At 42.2% G+C, this 22039-nt stretch overlaps 1 protein-coding gene across 2 annotated transcripts in view; it reads left to right on the forward strand.

The window, feature by feature from the left end:
• LOC109316110 overlaps window positions 1–22039 on the forward strand; it is a 396050-nt gene that overhangs the window by 299966 nt on the left and 74045 nt on the right. Inside the window, exon 9 of one of the 2 annotated variants that reach the window (XR_002102773.1) lies at window positions 3736–4232. The exons of the other annotated variant lie outside the window; for it this stretch is intronic. The gene's annotated coding sequence lies outside the window, so the exon portion shown is untranslated. Of the gene's footprint in view, window positions 1–3735; window positions 4233–22039 lie in introns of those variants that run through there. 2 annotated transcript variants of the gene reach the window in all.

The following is a 22039-nucleotide window of genomic DNA, read 5'->3' on the forward strand; positions in this document are numbered from 1 at the left end:
CAGGTTAGTCTAACCTGGCTAGGCTACAACAAATTATAACCAGACAGACATCCCAGTAATGCATGCACATACCTGCAGTGGCTCAGGCTAGAAGCTGTGGGGCACTAGAGCAGCCCTCCCTCCCTTCTCTTCCCTTCCACAGAGCTGAGCTGGGGGGCGGGGGGTGTGGCCAGGCCCCAGAAAGATGCTATGATTAGGGTGGGGTTCCCCCCTACCTCCTAGAGCAGCCCAGCTAGGGATTGTTTATCACCCCTAATTCAGTGCTTATCAACCCTTTAAGAAAACAACAGAGGGACATCACCAGCTATCTGTTGATTCTGCCTTTGTCCTCTGTGCCACAGCTCAGAGGTAGCCAGCATGTGATCTGTCAGCTAATGCTGAGGTGTCTGTGAGGGCCAGGGGAATGCCTGCCTAGCAGAGAGTGGGGAGGGAGCAGGAAGGGGGGGAGCAGAAGCCAGGCAGACGCCTGCAGAGACTACTGGAGCTGCAGCCACAGAGCAGAGGGGAGGGGCCAGCCCTGCTGTGGAGCTGAGAACCCCACCCAGCCCAGAGAGCATGTTGGGATGCTGCGGGAGTCTGATTTAATTTAAACCAGCAAGGGGTCTTGGACAGACATTGCACAAACCAGTTTGAGCCAAATCATTTAAGTCTGATACTACATTCAGCCAGGTTTATCTCACTGGTTTCAGCCATTTTCAGACTGGTTTATATGCACTGAACAGCTGTTCTTTTAGTTTTAAACCAGTTTCTGATCACTTAAACCGGTCTTTGTGTAATGTCTGTCCCTAGCCTACACGATTTACATCAGGGCGGGCAATTATTTTTGGCAGATGGCTGCTTACCAAGTTTTGGCAAGCTGCCACAGTCTGCATGGGTAGCTCCACCCTTGACAGGTGCCCCGCCTGCTGGTCACTACCTTGGGGCTGGAAGTCCCACCCCCTAATCCCTGACCTTTGCCACCAGAAGTCCCTTCCTTTGCCCCTGGAAATAACCCCTTGCAGCAAGGGGTTTTGCCATCTCAGAACCAGAAAAATACCAAATTATATTCTAAACAGTGAACATCTACAACATTCATTAATTTGTTTTCAAAAAATATTTTTGTCCTGGCTTACATGTGTTTGTGTAGTGTACATAGAGGTGATTGTATATAATAGCTTAAAAGCAGTCTTACTCTTATAGTGGCAGGGTAGGTTTAAGTTTGTGAGGGGCTGTGTGTGTGTGGGTATCTTGGGTGTGGGGGAGGGTGTGTCTGTGGGGGTGGGGTGACGGAGCATAAGGGTAAGTGTGAATATGTGGGGTGTGGGTATGGGGTTTGTGGGGGACTGTGTGGGGGGAGGGTGGCTGGAGTGTTTGAAAGGGTGTGGATATGGGGGTCTGGGTATGGCTGTGCAAGGGAGGGGTGTATGTGTATGGTGGGATGTCTGTGTGGGACTCCCCCTATGAACACACACACACACACACACACACACACACACACACACAGTCCTTCCCTACACTTTTTCACATGCACATACACCAGGGTACCAGCGCATCCCCATGCTCCCAGTCCGGTGATGCAGCCGGGAGCCACATGGTGCTGGAGCAGTGAGGGGGCAGGAAGGCAGGGGAGTGGCTGGGTGTTAGGTGGGGTGGGGCTGGGCTCCTGCCTCCTGTCTCCTGCTGATGGGTCCTACTGCCCCTGGCTCCTGTCATGTTTGACAGGCAGTTGGGAGCAGATAAATATTTTCTAAATTTCTTAGGGATTCTGTGAGCTGGATAGAATGGCCTGGCAGGCCAGGTCTATAGCCCATGGGCTGTACCTTTCCAACTTCTGTTTTACATGATGTTTTGATTTAGGGAGAATGATTCAGAGAGACTATCTTGCACAACTTTTCCAAAGCCAGAGAAATTTGCTTGCAGAGGGAAACATCATTTTGGGCACATAGTCCAGAAAAAAACATCATTTCTTGGAAACTTGTGGGAACTGATCTTAATATACCTGAGGTGGTTGGGTTATTACCCAGTTCAACCCCCAGGATAAGAAAAATGTATCAGCAGATGGAATTAACAGCCATCTTCACTAGAAGCTCTTTAATGATGTGCTGCTACACTATCACAAAAACTAAAGTAGGACATATGTTATCTGTGGAAAGAAAGGGCTAAAGGTGTCTTAAAACTGGTAATTTTTTTTAAAGTCAGGGATGGACATGATGGTGAGAGACCCATCATGTATATTAGTTAGTTCTCAGTTAGAAAGGTCCTGACTAGACTTGGAGTCCTACTTGACCTCTGATCCTGCCTAATGGAAAGTTTTGATCTCTCAGAACTACTGCTCTCTAGGTATTAGCTTGGATTTGTTTTTGCATAAGGGGAAAAAATTAAAGTGCCAGCTGCAATGTCTCTATTTCCACAAAGACACCTCAGAATATTAAATGGGGAAAACGATCAAGTTTGTCACAAAATAATCAAACTGTGCAGGTCTTTTCAACCACCAAAAATAAAATCCTTTGCCCTAGACAGAAAAAGAGAATACATAAAATGTGTACAGTACAGCGTAGTTTGTTCACTGTACCATGCACATAAAGTTTTCATATAAAGAAGTTTTTGCACATAAATATGTCAGCTATAATACACAGACAAGGCCCAGTCATTTTAAGTATGTCCTCTCTCCCACACATACTCACACTTTGTTTCATACACAGAGCATCCTTCATTTCTCTATCTGCTGCATGAATTCCCTCTGCCCTCTCCTGGGCTGCTCTAGATTACTCTCATAATTCCCAGGACAGTTCTGCCCTCACTCTTTTATCCTCTCTCTGTTGCTCCAGGATTGTTCCTTGCACTGGAATATCCTCCTAACTTTCCTCCTGCATCTTTGGTTTCAGCTTTGATGTTTCCTGTTTGGGCCATCGTTTCAATTTTTCTGGGCTTCCCTGGTATACACAAGCTGCTTTGAGCATTTTTCTTTTGGTGACCTCTGTCTCTTCTGCATCTCAACTTCTCTGGCCCCCTCTGGGCTTCTTTTAAAATGCATCTATGTTCATTTGATTGATTGTTTCAAGTTTCCCTGCTGTTCAGCTTCTATCTCACAGCTGCTTGGTGTCATCATGTCTTTCTTTTTGTCCTTACTACATCTTTACCTTTTGGGTGGTTGTCAATAATGTTCCCTCCAGTTATAATAAATTTGCCAGTAACTTTTTTTTAATTCTCTCCGTCTCACCAGCACAGTCCTAGAAATTTCCTGCTGGCAAATAGTTCTAATGATAGAAAGGCAAACCTAGGTTGATGCTATAGCCAGACTGCCTGGCTGCAACCTTATCTGGTCTTTTCCCCTAACCCTGTTTTTCAGTTTGATTATCCCAGATGCTGCCAGTATCCTTGTCCATTTTCCTTTCGTAGTCCTTTAACTCTCTCTCTTTCCATGCCTCTTATCCCCTTCCCATAATTGAACTGGCATCAATTTTTGAACTGTCAAAATAGCTTATATCTGCTTGTAATTTTGTTTTGCTTACACACAGCATTGGAAACTGCCCAGTGATTCCTTTGTATCCTCTCCCTTCCTTTGGCTTTCGGTCTTAAAAATAATGGGTAGGCTTGAGGGAGGAGGGAGTCAGGAAAGGAAGGGGTCAGTCTAGACTTCCAAAGCAATTTCCCTTTCCCAAAAGGGCAGAACTCATTTCCTTCCCAAGCATTATGCCTGGGAAGTCTCAGATTTCTTGTCGGTGCTGATTTTTCTGTTTTTCTTGTTCCTGAAAGTTGTTGAGTCAAAATGTGACTATCAAGAGGGAACCAGAGGTTGGACATGATGATGCTTTTCTCTTCCTCTGATTTGAAGACTAAAAGGATAATCTGCTATCACTATGGGAAAGAGAAAGAGATGTAGGTCAATACTGTGAAGTAGTCACAGTAAAATGATAGAAAGCAAATGTTTCTGTCCTCCACAGAGAGATCAGTACTAAGGTGCTTTACAGGGATATGTTCTTACCAAGTGATATAAATATGTGTAAGAAGGGGCATAAAGGAAACTGAAGAAGCAGAGGCTGGTAATTAGCTTGGAGGCAGTGCTGATTAGTTGCAAAGAATTTTCTTTCACAAAAACAAGTTAATTTGTGGTTTTTATTTTAACTCCTGTTAACTCACTCAAGGATCACAATTTTTCTTCTTATTGTTTCTTTAAATGCAGATGAATTTTCCAACTGACCTATAAAAAGTGTTGTTAGGGCACTATTTATGAATATCTTTGCACCCACTGTTACCCAGCTCCTCTCCATTTTTTGAGATCAAAGGTACTAATGTAACATTTGCCATTAAAAATAAACTGAGAACTAAGAACAAAGATGCCACTAAGTGTTTCTCTTCACATGTTTTAGAGGTTCTCTCTGCTTAGAGCTTTCATTTGTGTTAATCTGAGTGGGAAAGAGAGGGTTAAAAAAAAGAAATTGTGGTTTTGAGATCACATGCTACCTACCTGTCTGGTCTATCTAATTTGTCTACTTACACTGCCTGCTCTTTCTGTGCTAAGGTTTCTGAATTAGCTGAAACACTGGAAGACTATTAGAGGAGGTGAGCTAGAGTGAGAGACTGGCTGCTGGATAAAGATAACTGTCTAATTCATAGATTCATCATTTGTTTTCAAGTGAAAAAATAAGGTTATCAGAGTCTGTTGACATGACACCAATAATTACGATGCAGAAGTTGAAGAAGTTGTTATCATATCCCAGTCTGAAGAAGCCACTGTCTGACTACATGCTTTAAATGTCAAAAGGTGCACAATGAAAATACCACAGCACCTGTACATGACTAACAGAGATTTCTGAGTACACAGACACTTTTTATCTGATGCAGGGATTCAAGGTGTTTTACAGCTACCAGGCCCACAACAACTGCTGAATTAGGTGGAGGTTATCTCCATTTGATAGAGGGATAAAGAAAGGTTCAGACTTTTTGCTTCATTCCGTGAGCAGAAACTTACTAGTCACAAAGGAAGAGAGGTCCTAGGGCTCTTCTGCTTTCCAGACCCCTTGACTAGTTTTTCAAACTACAGAAAACTGCCACAGTATGAACATATGGCACAACACAAACCACCTGTTCTGTTGCCCATATCTGCTCCCCTTATTTCCAAAAGTGCCATTTTCTTTGTAAGAAAAAGGCAACAGGAGCAGGCAGGGATATTTGTGTTGGTGGTGGATGGTCACTCCTATCACTCCATCAATGGCAACAGCAAGCCATTGGAGCCCAGAAATATGGGTGTTGCTGACCTGAGTTTTGATGAGGGTGTGTTGATATACTGCATTCTCCTAGCAGTCTCTTTGAATAGTACTGCTTCTGAGACTAATCACAGTTTCCTTCTCTGGTGGACCACTGGAAGATAGGTAGGTATTGGTAGTGTTGCCTTTATGTTACTTCAGCAGGAGTCATGGAGTGACCACTGAAGAACAGTTGCACACTGGTGCTGTAGTTTCACAAAATGAAGGTAATAAGGCCATGTTTAGAAAAGTAACTGTGGGCTAGTGGTAAGTACATGGGATGCCTCCTTGCTTGTTTTCAGGAAGGTGTAGGTTCTCACCATGTTCAAGGAAATTATTGATGCATGAAAGTGATATTAGTGCACTGTGACAGGCTAGTAACTGAAGGAGGGGGTAACTCTTAGTCACCACTATGGCTACCATACAATGCGAAAATAGGCTGGCATTCTCAAGGGGGGTCACTGTTGTTCATTCCTGTTTTGCTGACAGTGCATTACAATGTTATAATACAAAAGAACATGGGAGGGTTTTTGACACACATTATAGCTGCAATATTTTTTGTACCCAGTTGTAGGATCTTGCAGAAGTCAGGACGGACCCACCAAAAATCCAGACAGGGTGGCAGACAAAGCTACAATGGATTTCTGCTTATTGCTCTGTTCAGTATATCAGTATCAATAGATATTGGATTAACGAGGAGGAGCTGAATAAATGGAAACATGCAAGCAATCTTTATGTAATTAATACATTATTTTTAATTGTGCATCTTTTTGTAAATATTTTGCTACCACCCATTGGCTGCAACACTGCACTCAGAGTCAAGAGCCCTAGGCTCTGTTTTTAGCATCACCAGTGACACACTGTGTGTCTTTGGGCAGCTTGTTCACAGTTTCATTTTCCCAGCTGCGAAGTGATGATGCTAGTTTTGTATAAACTACTTTGAGGGGCACAAATGAAAAGTGCCATATGCCATTTATTATCATTCATAGATGGTAAAGGGCTGGAAAGGACCTTGCTAGATCATTGGGTCCAGCCCCTGGGCACTAGTCAGGAAAGACAACTGGGGTCAGGTGACCCCAGCAAGCTGACCGTCCAGTCTCCTCTTGAAGATTTCCAGGGTAGATGATTACACCACCTCTGGAGGGAGTTTATTCCAGAGTCTGAACACCCTAACCATGAAGAAGTTTTTCTTAGCATTAAGCCTGTAACAGTCTTCCAGAAGGTTATGGCCATTACTCCTGGTTTTCCCCAAGGGTGCCCTGGTGAACAGTTGTTTGCTGAGCCCTTGATGTATTCCTCTGATATAGGGGTAAGCTGCTACCAAGTCCCATCTCAGCCTTCTCTGTTTTAGGCTGAAGAGTCCGAAGTCCCTCAGCCTTTCCTCATATAGGTTCCCTTGCAAGTCTCTGATCATACAGGTGGCTCTTCTCTGGACTCTCAAGCTTTTCCATGTCCTTGCTGAAGTGTGCTGCCCAGAACTGGATGCAGTACTTCCAGCTGCGGTCTCACCAATGCATAATAATTTTACACCAATGCACCATTGTTGAATAATGGTGTTGCATAACATCATTGCATAATAATTAGTAATATTGCTGTTACTATTGCCTTATTTACCCCAAACCAAGATGACCTTGAATCTAGGACAACCCGCCCCAATCCCCTCTCCCCCCCCTCCATAATTAGTATCCATACATGGAAAATTTATAAAATGTATACATTTATAAATTTGTTATAATTTTCCATGTATAGAATCTAATTATTGGATTCATTTTTATGGACAATCTGAGGCATGCAAAAATGTTTTTTGAATCAGTTCACTCTATAAAGTTCAGCCCGGTTCACTCTAAGGTTCAGCCCAGATTCAGAGTCATGTTTGAAATTGTAGATGTCTTTGCTTTGCAACTGACATTTAAAATCGTGATTACTTTTCATATTTCCTTTCCCATGTGCACTCTTTTATTCTTGTATTTTTTTCCAGATGTATTGGTTTCGAGCAGCTGCATCTTGTGAAGACAAGGTATTTCACCAGAAATTAAGGGTAATGATTTTCCAGTAACACCTGACATAAACGCTAGCTTACTTTGCTAATAATTTTTTTACTGTTTCTTTTTGAAGTTTTGTCATGCTTTGCAAACAAGACATAACAACTAAGGTCATTGTTATATCATCTGAAGATTAGTACATTTTACACCTAACTGAAGTTAGGTGTAACTTCAACGTGAAAACATGAATGGGAAGAGTTACAGTTACATTTGTTAAGTTAACAACTGCATTTATAATAACCAGAAATGAACTTGACTCATCAGCCTTGCCAAGTATTTATTAGCAGCCCCTAATCATCAAGTGAAAGTTTAATAATCCAGCTTCTGCAGGGTAGATTAATATGGTAGATTCTACACAACAAAATGTTTGATCGGGTCAAGATATACAGAAAAGGGTTTGGAATCCAAACTGTTTGGTGCCCAACTGGAGACGATTGCTTTACTTACAAAAGTGCTGAATTATAATACTCAGTTCTCATATGGCACTTTTCGTTTGTGGCCCTCAAAGTAGTTTATACAAAACTAGCATCATCACTTTGCAGCTGGGAAAATGAAACTGAACAAGTTGCCCAAAGACCCACAATATTTCATTGGCAAAGCTAAAAACAGAGCCCAGGGCTTTTGACTCCAAGTGCAGTGTTGCAGTCAATGGGTTATAGCAAAAATATTTACAAAAAGATGCATTATTAAAAAAACAATGTATTAATTACAAAAAGATTGCTTGTATGTTTCCATTTATTTGGATCCTCCTTTCTTCCCTTTACCTTCTGGAATGTAAGGGAGAATGCAATGAGTAATTGTGGTATATATTGGATCACAGCATCACTGGGCATATCTGCACAGGCAAATAATGCAGGATCAGTTTTCTCTAAAGTAAATTATTCTAGAGTAAACTGACCTGGGCAGGGGTCTGCACATGCAGGATCTCAGGCAGCTTGTGGCAGGCAGGGGTCTCATACCGCTCATGGCCTCCTGCAGCAGCCAGGGGGAGCTCTAAGCTGGCAGGGGGGCTGGCAGGGAGCACTGGGCCAGGAGACAGCTGTCTTCTGGCAGGGGCTGAGACATTGCTCCCTGCCCCTGGAGGGCTGCCTCCTGCTGGGGCAGGGTCCGCCACCAGAGATAAGGATCTCCAAGCCCAGCTCCCACCTCTGTGGAGCTTGAGCTAGAAGATAGGATCACTCAGCCCCAGCCCCATGATCATGGAGTGGGGACTGGGAGCTTCCTGCTGCCAGGGCAGGGGGACATTTCCCTGCACTCCAGCAGCAGGAAGGTCCTGGGGGCAGGAAGCAGTCTCCCACCCTGTGCTCTCCTGGTAACTGGGAGTACATTTGCTTCTCATCCAGGGTGTACATGTGCGCTACTGCATGTTGGCACTGGATTTATGACCCAGATGCCATGTTCCGAGGGAACTCAAAACCCTCAGACTGACCACAACCTTTCCATTTGATAATAGGCAAATTTATTGATACACAGTGATAACAGAAAAGAATAATACAAGCAATTCTGTAGCTACCAATCCTATGGCTGTCATCAGCCACGATACATCTGGCTAGGATGTGAGCTTCACTTTGAGGTTCTCTCTTGAATGTCAGATGTTAATAACTTGGATGTTGGAGGCCAAGGCGCTCCCCCTTCTCCACCCCCCTCCCCCCATGGGGTGGATGAGACAGGTTGGTGGTATGCCCTCTGTCCATGGTGCCTCTAGTTCCCCTCTTGCAGACTCTTTTGAGGGACCTCTCTCAGTCAGGGGACCCTTTGCTGTTCTAAAGTCTCTGCTTTTGTATTCTTTTTCTTGATGACTTGCTATCTCTGGCTATTGTTGATTGGTCTTTCTGTGATTGTCATACTGTCCATCTTCTGTCCTGTAAGCATATTCCTTTGTTTCTCAAGCCCATCACATGTACACATCCTAATTTGAGCTTTCTGGGCCTTCTCCTAATTTGGTCCATTCCTCCAAAACTCTCAGGCCCCCCACACTTGGGCCTTGTGAGCTGGTGCCACCTTATCTCATGGAACAGTGTGGTACATGACCACCGTTTCCCAGGCTATGTGTATATCTGTTGGCCTTTTTGTGTTAGACACCTTGTGTGCCTTAAGGGCTGTGAAGACTGTGACCCCAGGCCTTTAGAAATCAACCCGTGCTGCCACCCTGGACTATTGTTCTAATGCATATATATAAATTTACTCATGGTTAGAGCCAATTACTGTGCAGTAAGTGTCTACACGTATAGACACAGATGCTTACTAAGCAGTAATTAGCTCTACTGCACAGTAAAGCCTCTTGTGTAGATGAACCCAGTGAGTTCAAACTGTTATTACGCCCCTGTAGAGGCTGCGGTCTGGCAGCCTGGAGCTACTAGTCAGCTGGTAACAGGCCACCTGCCTAAGGGGCCACAGCTGGCTCAGTTAATTGGTAATGTTGATTGGCTGATCTTAAGTAGGGGGAGACAGAAAGAGGAAGTGGGGAGGAGGACCTAGAGGGTAGAGTGTTTGCATGGAGAGGGAGGACCCCTCAAAGGAAGACTCAAAGGGGAGGGTGAGAACTAACTTTGGCTGGGAGTGTTTATTTTGGAATTTATTTTGTATTGGCAACTAAGCCCTGAGGTACAAATTAACTTGAGGCTTTGAAGCTCATGTTGCTGGGTAGATGGTACAGGTGTGTTCATGTGGATTGTTTGCTTTTGTCTGAATCCTGGGAAGTAGAAGAACCCAGGGCATTACACTTTGTGTTTCTGAGCCCAGAGAAAGACTGTTGGCTGGGATGCTAAAAGGCTAAAGAACTGATTTGGGCCAAACTAGTTGGGCACTTCTGAAATACCGGAGGAGTGTAGTGGGTTGCAATCACTTTTGCTTTCCAAAAGTTTGGTCTTATAATAGAACTCATTTCCAATTTCCATTTCCACTTTCCACCAGGATTATTGCAATATGCCCTTACGAGCCCAGTGTTTCACAAATCATTAGTTTTATGCTTCTGCTTTTCACACCTGAGATTTTTTTTTTTTTTGGTCTGCCTCAAGTGACCATATTTACCAGTCTCTTTTTTACTTTCTGGTGACAGTCTCATCAAAGGGAGAAGTCCATAATGAAGTGCTCTCCTTCCTCTTTTTTTTGTTACTGTGTCTGGTCTTTTGCATGAACAGCAGTGATTTGAAAAACATCTTATTCCCTCATGTTTTCTAGGTGATGTTGTTAACACTCCCTTGTACTTGTAATCTATACTGCTGGCAAAGCACCAGTAGAAAGTCTTGCCAACTTTGCCATCTTATACTCATTTATACTTATTTTCAATCAACTTGGTACATCACTTTTGACAGGACCGATGTTCTCTGGGGACCTGCTTGCTGGACTTTCCTATAATCTATCTTTGTTCTAGCATTACTTGCACAAATAGCCTGCTCTTCTACAGCTATAATTAAGCTCTCAGTGGGCACGACTACACATGACGCTACTTCGCTGTAGCAATGTGCTATGGTGGTGTAGCATCAGTAGGCAAAAACCATGACTCCAGAGCTACATCGCTGTAATGACGTGCTCCCTTGGTATAGCATATTGCTATGGTGACATGGCAGTGAAAATAACTGCACCATACAAATGGCACAGTATGGGCTGTTACTACGCTAAAAATGTCCTTCTCCATGCATTTTTCCATTCATATATGCCTATGTACTTAATGAATTATTCCCAGTTAGGAGTACATTCCTCATTTAGTTTTAACCCAATCTGAGATCTAGTCCAATTGCCTTCTACTGCTCATGTTTTTGCTGTCATTACACTTCTGCTCCAACATGTTCTTGCCTGCTCTAAGCCCTTTTCCTGCATTCTTCCTCTCAATATGAAGCCTGACCACCTCTGAGTCCATGTTCATCACTTCACTACAGAGCTACTTTTTCTTAGTCTGCTTGTCTATCTCCTTTAGGTCAGCTTTCACCCACAAGCTACTTAGCAATGAAGAGGTGGGATTCTGTACTGCCTTAGGGAAGCCTGAAGTTACTTTTGTATCCTCTGACATGTCTGCCGCAGTCCTATGACATAGGGCCATTGCATGTAGCATTCTTACGTTGCCAGCTTGCTTTTTTGTGTGATTTGTGGTCCAGGAATGTTAGAATGTGATACACTGAGCTAAGATAATGACTATCCTTGGGCAGTTTGGGTATGTTCCTGGATTTGGTATTATCCATCTCTGTTCGAGTTACACCTCTGTTTCCTTCAGGCTTCTTTTTCACAATTACTCAAGCAAAGTTTCAGGTCATCACTAGCAGTTTGTAAATTCCAGAGCTGCTGGTAGACTGCTATCCAAGAAGGACTGTTCATACAACTAACAGTTCTTCTTCATGACTTTATTCTTCAGAACTGGCTGATATATTTACTTACCTTCTACCAGTTCTGTAACTTTATTTAAAGGAACCATATTGAACTGGCTGACTTCAGAGCTGAGTACATTGTGGACACAGATAAGATATGGGTTATTTGTAGGTTAATATTATTTTGGAGCAGCAATTTTTCTTTAAATGTGAATAATCTGCCCTCAAAACTGAGTCTGATCAGATGCAGTATGGTGAGGATATATAACACCCTTGGGAATAACATGCAGTATGGTGAGGAAAAAGTATTTGCAGAGTGAAAGAAGGTTTTGATTTTTGTTTTAACTTGAGCAAGAGGATGCTTTTTCTTTGTGATGTTCTAGAATGCCTTCCAAAAAGTATTTCTGAAGAAATTTAAATCTCATGTGCTGGAGATGTTTTAGGTGAACATGCTGACATGTTTACTAGTCCTGGAAAAGGGAATCCTGAAGATACTTTTCTAAAAGAGTAGTATCATAATACTCAACTGCTGAGCAGTATATTGCCCATTATTGCAAGGTACCTAAATTTAGTCTAGTAAAATCAGAACTTGGGAAGCTTTGTAGGCATTGGTCTGTCTGTTTTCTAGGTGCTTTCCCACAGCTCCACCCAGAACTAATACATACTTTCCAAGGGAGTAGGGATATAGGGCTGTTTTTTTGAAAGCCTGGATTAAGTAGCTTGGTTGAGGTAATAATGTTTTGACTAAACCATTGGCTGAAAGAGATACTAACAGGTACTGTAAAAAAAAAAAAAAAAAAATGCTCCAGGGGGGGGGGCGGGCAATCTCATCCCTAGTGCAACTGCTTTCAAGTCAGTGGAGCTTGACCAGGAATGGAACTAGCATTTGGTTGTTTTCATGCTTGCAGCATTCTTGTCTATGATTTATTTGCTGCACTAGTCAGAAAGATGCTTCCTTCTTTTTTCACTTCCTGACTTTTAAGGTCATGTATATTTATATCTGTCTGTTTGTCTGTGTGGGTGGGTATGTGAGAGTCTCTGTCTTCTCCTTATGTAATGTCAGGTGGAAGTTCAGAACAGTGCTCTGCAAAGAGCCAACCCACATCCTTCACCCACACAGCCTGCAAAGCAGTTACACCGATATCAATCAGGGAAAACCCTCAAACTAAGCGCGCCGTTGGAGCAGGTGCATGAGGGTTCATGGCTTCATCATGTGACTGTCTTACTACAATGCATGAGCTACTAGCATCTGTTACATTATCTATATACAACAGGCCTGGCCAGCATAGCAAATGCCACCCTTGATATTGAACATGCAGCTCAAACAAATTTTATTATCCCTTTCCTCGCTTATGGGTTGAGCAAAGGTAACGGAAACGAGAAGAATATTCCGGCATTATCTTTGAGTGGAAACTTCATAGAAATAGCTGCCATGTACTGAGCAGTGCTAACCAATTTGTAAGTTTTACAGACAGCTAAAGCAAACCATAATGTATTTAAAGAGGCCAGAATGCAAAAATCAATGCTGAATAGGTCACAATAGGCAAAGCAGGGCCATGTGCAACACTGAGTGAGCTGAAGAGCTCCACAGAGTGATGTGGAGAGCAGAAATTTCATTCGGTGGAAAGATCTTGTCAAATGTGTAATGTCACCGATGCCAAAAAATGAGTCTCTGGAATAATCCTTGGGTTCTGAATTTAACTCTTTGTGCTTGAACTGCCATAACTTGGTATGAATGCATTTTGTTTTTTCTGCATATAACATAAACTGACTGCTGGTGCTTCAGGTTTAATTCCAGCTTTTGGATTTTTTTTTAATGCTGATAATATAATCTCTTCTCTCTCCTTTAAGTGGCCAAAATAAATTACTGCTCTGAGCATGAGCTGATCACCCAGTGGGATAAAATATTTGCAGAGCAAAGTTTCTAAAACAATCTTTGAATTAATGTGCAAGCAGTGACACATTCCCAAAGCTATGTTGGGAGATTTCCTTCTGTGAATTGGATTGAAAAGAGGCAAGCAATAACTTAAAAATCTCTGAGTAGAATGATCCCAGAAAAAATATACATTTTTTTTATGATTTGGAATTTGTGACATATCAGTACTACGTTGAAATCAAATGTAATTTATGAGGCAAAAATACTTTGTGCCTCACAGAACTAAGTGACTGGCTTCTGCCAATTATGATGGCTCTGAAGTGTCATCCTCTGAGGATTGAATGCCAAACTCAGCCTAACTCATTTACCACAAATAATTTTGTTAACTTAGTTTGGGTCCATAGCAGCCAGTGGACTTGCTCTGAACTTGCATTAGTGTATGTGAGAGAAGAATTTGGTTTCTTTGTTTCTGACATTTCATTTGGAATATCAAAATACTTTTCTCTTTCCAAGCAAATGAGAACAGTACTAAAATAGATATTTTACTGGTCAGCAGGGGAATAAATTGTGCCTGGCACCTGTAGAGGTGTGCAGGAAGCCACAGAGACATGAGATTCTTTGTGTGTAAGGTGTTGCTAGTGATACTTAAGTAGATTTTTGCAAGGGTCACTTCTTTATCACTTATATGGCTCAGCTAGGCTTGGAGGGGAACCCACGCTGCACCCTCTTTATTAGCTGGAGGAAGACCTCCCAGCTTCCCACCTCCCATGTTTTGGGCTGGGATGCATCTGCCCCGCCTTAAGATACAAATGTAGGGGTTTTTGTTCATTGCAGTGAGCCTTTTTGCTTTGACCAGCACCTATAGATTTGTTCCTGCTTTATAAAAAGCTGCCCAAAATGAAAAACGAAATAAGAGAACTTAAATTTCTATGTTTGTTATTCAGGTATTCTATCCTTGCACTAAAACTTGAGGATGCAAGCTATAAAACAGTGGCCAGGTTATAATAACTGTGGCATAATTTTTGGCTGGAAGAAACAACACACATACTATTACATTTTAAATAGATAGCTAAATGTAATTCATGGGTAATCTGACATGCAAATAACTACAGAGTAAGTTAAACAAGGGAGTTGAGAATCAGTTCCCCTTCATTAACCCACTAAGATATTTATCATTCTCTGTTTTGCTTGCTACCGGTGATAAAGTGATGTGCGTCTAATCCAGGCTGGGAAGGCAGATTCTGGTCTGCTCTTTCACATTGCTTGCAATATGTTTCTAACTACAGCAAAAGCAGCTCAGAGCCATGAGAGGTGCCACCAGCTTGAAAATTTCAAAATCTAATGGATTTCATTTTTAAGGCCATGTATGCAATTTGCTGTATTAATGATCAGGTGGTTTAAATATGCATTTGCATGTATTGTAAATAAAACTGCCAATTCTCTTTTAAAATGGGTGTGAAAAAATGCATAAGATGTCTATGTACAGCATGACGTTGGTATTCTTGTACCTAGATGCCTAAATACAGGTGTTTCAGAGCATATATAATTGCTATGAGTCTTTGTTCATCTAGGTCAGTGATATGGCCCACAGATATCATTTGGCCTGGAGTGCTGCCTGTGGGTCTTAGACTGGCCCCTGCATGCATGGAGCTAGGCAGGGGCACATGCATAGTCAGGTCAGCCCTATGCGCTGATTAGAATTATGTTTTAAAATACTTTAGAAGGGTTATATATCTTCACGCTTCGGAGCGTAAACTAGTCATCAAGGAAGAGACTTGAGGGGGGGCGGAAGGGGGGCAGGCAGCGGGGAACTTGCCCTACTAGTGGCTTCTTGTATCTTTTATGAAGTGCTGGACATTGCTGAAGACAGACTATTAGGCTAGTTGACCAGCCTGATTGAATAAGGCAGTTTCTGTGTCTCTGTTTTTATGTGCAGCTTGATGCCATCGACTATCACGTGTTAAAACTATGTCTGTAGTGGCAGTCATAGTGCCAGGACATAAGTTGCAGTGGGTTGCATTCCAAATGCTTTGATAACTGCAGAAATGCTGGTTTTTAGGCTCAAACAAGTCTCATCATAGGAGAATAAATATGATATGATCACAGAGTCACAACGTGATTGACTTAAACTACCTTGCTATTTCATCCTGCAACCCAGCGCTCTCCCTCTGTTAATAAGGTTTTCTATGCGATAAGGATGGAACCAGCAGGTACAGATGGTAATAGAAATGAAAATGGAGAAGAAAAATATTTGTCAGCCTTGATGGTGTTAATGAGAACATGAGAGAAGGAAAACAATGTTTGGAGAGGAAAGAGTGACCTGACAAATGTGACCCCTGTCTTTCCCGTGGGTTTCTGACTTTGAAACCAAAGCTAGCTTTAATGTTCACCAGGTGTCATCAGGGTGTTGTGATTCCCTTCAAGGAAGGGAATTAGCTTTACAGTTTTAGCATCTGCACATCTGTGAACCTCAGTGACAGGGTGGATTCTTGTTTAGATCATAACCCATGAGGTCCAAAGGGCATGAGCAGCTTAATAGTTGATCCTGGTAGTTGCAGAGAAGATGGGTGAGCGCAAAATTGTGCCTTCCAAAGGTTGTGGTATGTTCATTTTTTCCTTCACCTTTACAGTATCTTTCCTTTTTATTAACATGATTAGTCTCCAATAACTTTCAAAGGAGTCAGTCAGAATAGCAGGAAAGCCAGGAAGATTCCAGAAAAAATCCTGTCAATACCTCTAATATTAAAATAATGTGCTTAAAACCAAATGATAAAGCAGAGTATTTTGTCAAGTTAGATTACAGTTGAATCTTATGGAAGAGGAAGGTAACACTCTACTTCAGATGCATGATTTTATATCCTTATATTGATCTACACTATCTTATTTATCGCCATGTTTCTGTTCTTCTCCCTTCTGCTAGAAATTGGGAAGAAATGTGACAAGGTGGCTTTGACATTATCTAGAGATCTCCAATTTCCTTGGTTCTTCTCACACTTGTTTTTCAGCTTGCAGATGTGACATGGAGAAATTGATAGTCATATTGGTGGTTGATCTCATCCTGTAGAGAGATCAGGTGTCCAAGCCGATGATTTGGATGTTGACAACTAGAGGCATTTTTTTAAACATTTTTTATGTACCATTTTTCCTTTTTTTTTCTTTTTTTTTCCCTTTCTCTTCTGAGAGATCCCAGAAAAATCCTTAGCAGTGGCTATCCTACTTCAAAGGATCCTCTGCGTACAGATTCACCTGGTTTTGTTTTTTTCACCTACTTGTTCAGCACATGGGGGAATCAGTGGCATGGATTAGCAAGACCATTACGCAGGAAGAGAAGTTTTCTGTTATCTCATACTGTCTGGCATCTTTGTTTTCATATTTTTTGGTTCAAGTCGTAGGTGAGACCAAGTCAGTTGAAGATCCTGAGCAAGCAAGTTATAGGTCAGAAGTGAGCAAAATGCATCCCATGGGCCAGATGTGGCCCGCCAGGCCATTCTATCTGGCCTGTGGGGCCCCCAAACATTTAGAAAATGAATATTTATCTACCCCTGGCTGCCTGTCACATGGCCCTCAATGGCTTGCCGAAACTCAGTAAGAGGCCCTCTGCCCAAAATAATTCCCCACCCCTGTTTATATGCTTAGCTTGAGGGAAAGCTAGTGAAAGTATAAAGGGTGGCACCTCTGAAAGGCACAAATCCTATGAGTACATTGCACCTTTTAAAGGGACATAGAACATGATTGAGGGGACAAATGAATAGGGATCAAGGTGTCTGAGTAAATATACAAACATATGAAGGAGCTGGAGCTTATCATAGGAGAAACCATCATTGGAAAAGGTCTTAGACTGAAGCTTTAGTCCTAGCATTGGTCAGACAGGAGGACTGGAACATAGCTAGGAAAGGACTTGGCAGAGTTGAGAAATACCCAGCATGGGAAAGTCTGCAGAAAAACCTAGAATGGGAAAGGTCGTGGAAGAAGGTGCTACAACCGTATCAAGTGGAGTGGACAGCACCTACGTGTTGAACCCTTGCGCTGGTGGAAAAAGATGTATTGTACCCTAAAAAGGGAACTGAGGAGTTGGAGAGCCTGGAGAGAGAATGTCTAGAGCTCAAAGAGGAAGAATTATCCAGGAAGAAGGCTGGGATGAAGGTTGTTCAGTTATTTTTCCCACTGAACCTTTTCTTGATTCTTGCAAGGATCAACATAAAGCTTGTGAGGCTCCTGGTAGAGCTGCACTCGGGATCGTAATACTATAATTACATGAATGGCAGGGAAAGAATGGTGGCTTGTCAGAAAATAGCTTTATGAGAGAGCAAGCAGGAGCACGGTGGCATGCCTTGCTGTGGAAAGACACAATAGCGGGACAGCCACATTGTTTGCCCATTGTTTATAAAAGAGGTTTTTAAATTGGGAGTTTAATGATAAGTACCATTTTTCCCCCCTATCTGCAGTATGTCTGTACATTGATTCACTATAAACTTTTCTCTCAGGCCTTGATCACTGTTTTCTGACTTCTGCCCTGGAATACTCATGTGGTGTGTACTGAACGATGCTATGGAGGTTTCAGTAGGCCAAAGTGGCCAGAAAAATGTGGCTGTACAAAATATGGCTGTCTATGTGGCTGGTTGGGGTAACTACAGTAAGAACATTGCCAGTTTTCTCAGACTAGACAGCTTAATATAGTAGTGAATGGGTAGTATGCTTTAGGAATGGTATGGAACTGACATCTGCAGTGGCTTCTGTTTTGTTTCTGGATGCCATTCAGTGCATAGGTCCTAGGTCTTAGAAGGATCGCATCTCTCCCAGAATGTCAGCATAAAATGCCAACGTATGTAATTTATTATTGCATTCTGTCATTTAAACATATGCAGCCAGAATAGTTTCAATACATGGAACTTACCCTCCAAGAGATTCAGTAGAAACCATTGAGTTAAGTCTTACTGCTATTTATTAAGGTTTTCTAGTATGGTGTAAAACCCAGTTCATCTTTACCTGTGTGAGGATCAGCAAAAAGTATAACCATAGGACTTTATTTTTCTCTGTTTAACTTGTAAATAGACATGGCTTACAGGAGCTGTAACAGCATTGCAGAATTGTCACAAAAAGTTACTAAATTAGTCACAAAATCTATTTACCTACCTTTCTCCCTCATGAAGATGATGGGGGTAGGAGGGGATTTTACAGTGCATGAGTGGGGATGTGGGATCTGGCAAGGTTATACGAAGGTTTGCAATGACTATGGATTCTGTGGCTGATTATATCTAGTCATTATGGAGGTTGATCACATGATGATTGAAAAACAGAATCTCAACAAGCCTTTCAAATGAGCTGTTAAAGCCTAAGTAGACTTCAGGATTGAGGGATTTCAATTCATTCAAGCTTTTACTAGTGGAAAAACTAGGTCCACACTGAGAAATTGCAGGCTCCTCGTCATATTTCATGTAATACAATCATTAAATGTGGGGGCAGGGATGCTTTGAAACTGAGCCTGTTTTACGGTAAAGCTCATGTTGTCTTGTATAATTTTGCTAGCCAGCCTTCAGAATGAATTTAGAATCCTTCTAAATCCTCTGTAGAGTCCTTGTTAGAATAAATAGACTTCAATCTCTTTGTAAATGTGGGTTTTGTTTCTTGAACTGAATTATTTCAAAAGTTCCTACAATTGTTAGAAGTAGTTTGGTAGATTTGATAATAAAGCCTGGAGGAGCATGTAACCAAATTTGTCTGAATGGATAAGAACAGCTGGTCCCTCTCGCAAATATTACTGGCATGAATTTTTCATTTAAGTCACCCTTCATGTATTTAGTAAACAGTAAGTAATATCCTCATATTACTAAAAGCCTCCCCAGGCTGTCTTTAGCAGCAGTTTTTGAAAAGTTCATGGGCACTTGCAGGGATAATGGAAGAGAAGTAACTTTGAAGGAGGATGTTTCAATATCCAAGGCTAAAAGGCCCTTCTGCTGCATTACCATTTCCTATTTTTAACCTTCAGCTTTGTTTCTCAATAACATACTGTTCTGAATGCTTCATTTGATGAACAGCATCTATACTTTTTCTCTTTGTTTTACTGTTCTGTATGACTGCATGAAGAAGAAAGTTTTTCCCTTTCTAGTGCAGATAGTGAAAAATATTCTCAGACACACTCCAGGCAAAGGGAAACATCTGTTTTCCCATTAAAGTAAAATATGGAAGAAACAATTGTACATAATACCATGGGACAAAATGTATCATTGCTTGTATTATTTTTAAAAGGCAGATAATTAAATATACACTTAGAAGAGAGATCTTCTGAAATCTCACCTATTGCCTGCAGCGATCATATGCACTGACTGATGAGTAACTAGTGAATATTCTGTGCATGTTTGAGCCAATACAGGTGTGCTTATTCTTAGAGGTGCCAGAATTGGCATTCCAAGTAAATTTTGCCCCATTATTTATTATTATTATCTTTTCCTGAAAATCGCAGTCTAGTTGCAAACAAACCAGAGTGGCCTGAGTATACAAGTGTCAAAAATCGGCTATAGCTGCATGATTTATCTTTCTGTGTTACTTGGGTTTTGTATACACGTGTGTGTAAACATAGCTCAAATACACAGAATAATACAGCATACAAATGTATTTATATACAAATAGGCATATACATCTAGTGTGTGTATAGACAGAGCAAATATAACCCTTATATATTGGACATTAGATAGACAGGCAATGAATATACATAGAGATCACAAGATTTTATATATCTATATATATGTGCCCTGGCCCCTGCTTCCCCGCAGAGTCCTGGGACCTGTGCATCAGGAGGCGAAGAAGACAGCCGGCTCCGGCTTAGGGCTTTCCCTGGTGCCATGTGAGTGTGTGACCTGTATGCATGCCACGCAGAGCCCCTACAATAGAGAGGTAGGATGGGCAGGCTGCGCTTCTTGCCTCCATGTGCAGTGCTGGCCGGAGCTTCATGCCACTGGGCACCACTGCCTGCACAGGCATGAGCATCCTGGGAGTCCCTGCCTGCCCCTGCTGCCAGCAGTGGGGGGGGAGTGTGTATGGGGGGGGGGGTCTGTATACCCTCCCCACACTCCCTCACATACCCACACCCTGCCCCCACACCTCTTTTATATATACACCCCCAACATATCCTGTCCCTGCCCCCCACACAGCCACTCCCCCTCATACAATATACAAGAGTCAGACTTTATTTTTTACTTATGCAATCCCTTCTATTTACACTATGCAAACACAAATCCCTACAAAAATATTTTGTAATAAAATTAAAATATGTTACAGTAGGTGTTTGATTTTGTGTATGATTTGTTTTTTTTTCTGGTTATAAGATGGCAACACTCCCAAAAGGAGTATTTCTGTGGGGGGGGAGGGGAAAGGGGAGGGACTTCCGTGGCAAAGGTCAGGGTTGAGGGGGCAGAACTTACAGTCCCAACATGGTGACTCGGGATGAGGCAACTGTCAAGCATTGGGGCTACTCATGTGGCCCAGCCCTCAACAACTCATTAAGCAGTCCTCCAGCTGAAATAATTGCCTGCTTTCCTCTATCCACACATAGAGTGTGTGTGTCTATTATAATTTTCCATGCATATTTCAAACTGCTGTAAATAAAAGGAACAATGAAGAATTCTTTCCCCTTATCCCAGTATCCCCAAATGAAATAAAGTGTGGGATTTCTTACTATTTTTTATAAGTTTAAGATATTAATATAATGGTCCTTAAATATTGATTCACATCATAACCCACAAGTTCCAAGAATCTGTTTGACTGAATGCCAATATCATTTACAATCTTATATATGAAAAAGAAAACACTGGAGTGCATTGTAATCAAATTCTTCTAGCCAGAACATTTTTTTGCTCCAGCAACCATTTCCTATGAAAATTGCGTTTCAAACCAGTAGACTTAGAAGTGGGTGCCTGTAAATGTGTGGGGAGGCTGCTCTGACATGCTGTAATTACAGTACATTGGAGCAGACTCGATTAATGGAGTCTACCGGAACGTGCTAATTAGCACGCTCCAGCAGTCTCTGCATCTTGTGTATCGGCATCCCTGTGCTTCACAATGCTGGTGGGAACACTTTACTAAAGCTTGTTCAACAAGCTTTATTTAAAGCACCCCCCACCACCAGTCAGAAGTGCAGGGACACCAATACATGAGACACCGTGGGTCCTTTAATTAGAGTGACTCCCAGAGCTGCTGTAATTTAAAGCGCCCCCTCCCACTCCCGGAGCCCATGCAAAAACACCCAGTGAGATCAGGATGAACTTGGTGAACTTGCTCACAGGTCTGGTATAGCACTCAGCACTGAATTGGTTAATGCACAAATAACCAGTGCTTTAGACAGCAAGAAGAGATCTCTAGGCCAGAATTGATATGTTTAATGAAGTGATGCTCAGCCTTCTGACCCTGCAGCCTGGATGTATGGGAAAGGCCAGCCCTACACTGTGTGCCAGAATATTTCCACTTACCAGAGCAATTTGGCACACGGTGCTGTATCCACCAGCTCACAGAGCTCCCTCCACAGGTTCAGAAATTTGGTAGCAGGGGAGATGCAGCAATTAGTGCTGTCACCGCTCCCCCACTATCAAACTTCTGGACTCC

Source organism: Crocodylus porosus, unplaced genomic scaffold, assembly GCF_001723895.1.
Source record: "Crocodylus porosus isolate Cpor-Errol unplaced genomic scaffold, CroPor_comp1, whole genome shotgun sequence".
In the NCBI taxonomy this organism is placed as follows: Eukaryota; Metazoa; Chordata; order Crocodylia; family Crocodylidae; genus Crocodylus; species Crocodylus porosus.